Source organism: Spermophilus citellus (assembly GCF_964194105.1).
Source record: "Spermophilus citellus genome assembly, chromosome: 2".
Lineage (NCBI taxonomy): Eukaryota > Metazoa > Chordata > Mammalia > Rodentia > Sciuridae > Spermophilus > Spermophilus citellus.
The window spans coordinates 162,619,361-162,623,920 of NC_138183.1; positions in this window are offsets into that span (position 1 = coordinate 162,619,361).

Consider the following 4,560-nt stretch of genomic DNA (forward strand, 5'->3'; position numbering starts at 1 on the left):
CACTTTTGGGGCAAGTATCTTTGGGTCTTAGGATTAAGCATAGCATGAAGCCATCAAAGTAGCAAGACACTTTAAAATGAAGTATTTATAAATTCTTAAGAGATTTTTTTTCTTATAGAGTGAAGGGAAAATATTTTAAACATTATTTTATTGAAACCTTTAAAAATCCACAAAATCTATTCCTCTAGCCATCCCCAAAGATTTTCCCTCACTTTAAATTGCCTACTATTTCCTTACTCTCTTCTACTTGAAAAATATGTTGCAGGAAAAAAAAATCTGCAGTGTAAATAGGTCTTCAGACTTAAGAATAACAAACTATCTTTGAGAGGTTAATGCTTCACAGCTTAAATTTTATGTTTTGCAAGTGACCAAGATATAATCCTCCAAGATGAGTTTTATGTTTTGTATTACAGATTAAAGTTTGGTTTCATTTCTTCTTCCTCTTTTTTTTTTTTCTTTTTTGGAGTGTGGGGGGTGAGTGCCAGGAAGGTTACTTTTTGCCTCTAATTACTGCACCAGGAATACTTTTACCATCTGACTTATAAAACTGCTAACTTTTCATTGAATTTTTATTACCATAGCATGAATAATGCATTTAGTTCTGAAATGTCACAGTGAACATCAAATGGTTTTACATAATGCATTCTTGCAGGAGTTTCAAGAAGCTAACAATCCTGGGAAAGAGTAGTGAAGACACAATCTTGGAAAGGAAACTTGATACAAATTTGTCATTTACCCAGGAGGGAAAAATAAGTAGCAGAAGAGTAAGTGGAGAAGAAAGACTGTGGAATACAAGTTTTTTTTTTAACCAAAAATAAGGGAATAAAAGCAAAACATGTACACTTGCTTCCGGGGACAAGTGGAAGAAAAACCTCAGGGAGAAAGAAGCAAATATGGGAGCAGGGTGGGTAGGGAGAGGAAGGGCAAGAGAGGTTAGAAACTTCATAAATACAAGAATTAAGTCCGCATTTAATACCTTGAAAAAGACTGAAATTGAATTTGAAAATATAGAAAAACCGAATAATAGTTTGGAACCACAGTATGTGTAGAGACTATGAGAGCCATTTTCAATTTTTTTCTGATTGATGTATCTGGAAGAAGAATGCAACAAGATGCTGTATTAATTGATGAAAATGCTCATACATCTTTTAGGTTTTGAGACAGACTATATTATGAAAACCTGACCAGAAATAAGTGGTAAACCCCCATGTCTCCCTAACAGAATTCTAATAGAACTCTCTATATATTTTTAATTTTTTTTGTAGATGGACACTACATCTTATCTTTATTTTATTCACTTATTTTTATGTGGTGCTGAGGATCAAACCCAGTGTCTCACATATACTAGGCAAGTGCTCTACCACCATGTCACAACCCCAGCCCAGAACTCTATATTTTTTAAAGCTGGGCCCCAATATTGCCACAGTGCCACACCCTAGGTAGAGCCTCCATCCTGTGGTGGAAAGTGGTTAGAAGAGACCCCCCCAATACACCAACCTCACTGCAGCCACTAGAACTTAGCTCCACCAAGAGGTAGCTGGGGCAGCATGAGAAATGCTAATGTTGGACTCACTTTTTGATTCCTCTTCTCATTGGTTTTTATATATTCTTCCTTTAAAACATCTCTCAAGTTAATCTCTTTCTTTCAAAACAAAGCAAAAACAAAACAAAACAAAACAAAAAACAACCAAAAAACCTGGAAACCACTGTCCTACTTTTTTCCCCACAAAGCATAGTGTATCAAGGTCTTTTGATCTCAGGGAAGCTTCATCATAGCCCTATAGAAGAAATCCCATGATTGGCCTTAAAGCAATCATGGTAATTCTACTCCCCTTACCTAGGGATTGATCTGGGGTAAGCATATGTATTAATTTTCTATTCTGCTATAAAAAATTGCCACAAATTTAACAGTTAAACACAAATTTATTATTTTTCAGTTCTATAGGTCAGATGTAAGGGGTATTAGTTTAGATGATTTCCCTGCTCTGAGTTTCATGAAGATAAAATAAAGATGCCAGCTGGCTAGGTTCTTATCAAGATGCCATGGAAGGGATCTGCTCCCCAACTTATTTAGGTTGTTGGCACAATCCATTTCCTTATAATTATATGATGAGATCATCTTTCCTTTTTTTGGCTATTAGCTGGGTACAGCTCCTAGCTCATCTGAGGCCTCTCTTCAGTTTGCACAAAGACCCTTGTATCTCAGCAACAGTGTTGACATCTTCAAACTTAGCATCATTCTGTTTAAGAAATTGTGTGGTTTCTTTGGACCCTTGCATAATCTAAGATAGTCTATATTAGTAAAGTCTGCAACTTAATTATATCTGCATATTTACAGGTTGCAAGAATTAGAGTGTAGATGCTGATGGGGCCCATAATTCTGCCTTCCATATTATACAACTTGTACACAGTTAAAAAATAAACAAAACAACAATAACAAGGGGAAGTCCATTGGAAGCTTCATTTCCTGGATCAAAAATGAAAAGGAGGAGACACTGCTACTTTTTTTCAGTTACAGGTGCTAGTATACTGGGAGACATTAAGAATTAGAATAAAATGTCAATACACCAAGGGTGGTGAAGCAGGGGATTAGAAAGTACTTGGATTTTTTATGACATTTTTGAGCAGCAAAACCAATGACAGTGATTACCTTTGGGTAGCTTCTAATTTAGAGAAAAACAAGTGTTCAATAAGACCAGTTTTCGGGAGACAACATGGCGGCCAGCGAGGAAACAGCACTGTCAGTACCTCTGCTGTAACAGGATCAGAAAGAATACACCCACAGGCGTCCTACTGAGAAACCTCTAGCAAAATTCAGCTGAAAGGAGACCTGCCTGGAACTAGTAAGTGTAATTGGAGGTGGCAGCGGGTCCCAGACGCCTGAACCTCGGCAACGCAGAGCTGGGACACAGTCCCGCCGGCTGCCGCCAAATGGCGGCAGTCCACACGTTGCGGTAAACAGAGAAGCGGGCGCTGTCTGCCTAGTCCCACGCCGGCGGTTCTGGGAACCGGCCCCAGCCGCTGGCTGCAGCGACCTTGGGGGCGGGCGCTACCTGCCTGGACGCATCCCGGTGGCTCGGTGAACTGGCCTTGGCCGCTGGTTGCAGCGACCTTGGGAGCGGGAGCTCCCTGCCTGGAACCAAGCCGGTGGCTCTGGGAAACGGCACGGCTGCTGGTTGCAGCGACCTAGGGGGCTGGCGCTACCTGCCTGGTCCCACGCTGCGGCTCGTTGAACCGGCCCCAGCCGCTGGTTGCAGCGACCTTGGGAGCGAGCGCTACCCGCCCGGACACACGCCGGCGGCTCGGTGAACCGGCCCCTGCCGCTGCCCATACGTTGCAGTGATTGTGGGAGCGGGCGCGGCCTGACTGGACCCGCGCTGGCGGCTCTGTGAACCTCCGCCAACAGCTGCTCACACGTTGCAGCCAGTTTAAGAGCGGGCACTGCCTGCCTGGGCCCCCGCCCATAGGGCTCTGTGAGTGGTCGTCAGCTGCCGCCAAACGCCCACTGCCCACACGTTGCAGCGACAGTGGGGACGGGCGCTGCCTGCCTGAGCCCGAGCCCGTCCAGCTCTGTAAATTGACACCAGCCGCAGACAGGCGGCCGCTGCCCACATGCTGCAGTGAGTGGGGGAGAGGGCACTGCCTATCCGGCTCCAGCAGGCCCAGATCTCTGAACCCCCTCTGGCGGTACAGGGCTCCAGACGACCACATCCAAACTGCCAGCCCAGAGCCACAAACGACCCCCGCCGGGCTAGGCAACAGGCCCCGCCCACAGGGCGAACAGCAGGAGTGGAGACCCGCCCAGTCCGGGTGGAAGATCTGCTGCACAGAGATTGAATCCCGACCACTGAGAGGAGGATCTTGGCCCGGTGGCCACAGCGCCATCTACTGGAAGAACAGTTAATCGCACTCTAGGGCTGCATTTATAAAATTTTTTTTTTTTTTTCTTCTTTTTTTTTTTTTTTTTTTTTTTTTTTTTTTTTTCTTGTTAATTTTTTTTAATTTAATTTTATTTTATCTTATTTTATTTTTTTTTATTTTTTTTTTTTATTTTTCTTATTAATTTTTTTATTATTAGTATTATTTTTTTTATTGTTACTGTCTTTTTTAAATGATATTTTTAATCCATTTTATCTTATCTTATTTTATTCCATTTTTAAACTTCATCTCTCATTTCTATTACTATTATTTGTCCTTAAATTCTCTTTAATTCTCTATCCTTTTCTCTCTTTCCTTCTTTTCCTCTGTCTTTACATTTCTTTTCAATTTTCTTATTCCCCCTTCCTTGAATTCTACCTGCTTACTCTCATTCTCTTTAGTGACCTCCTCTCTTCCCTTCTAATACCTTTCATCCCAAGCATCAAATAAATTTATAGGAGTAAACACTAGCTCAACAGTCAAACAGAACAAGAAGCAATATGAGCAGCTTCAAAAGGCAAGGAAGAAAAGGAGTACAAACAATGCAGGATAGCCTAAATATTCAGGAGGACCTAGAGTCATCAGAAAAATGGTCATACAAAGAGCTCAAGGAACACCTTAGACAGATGGAATGGAACCTTA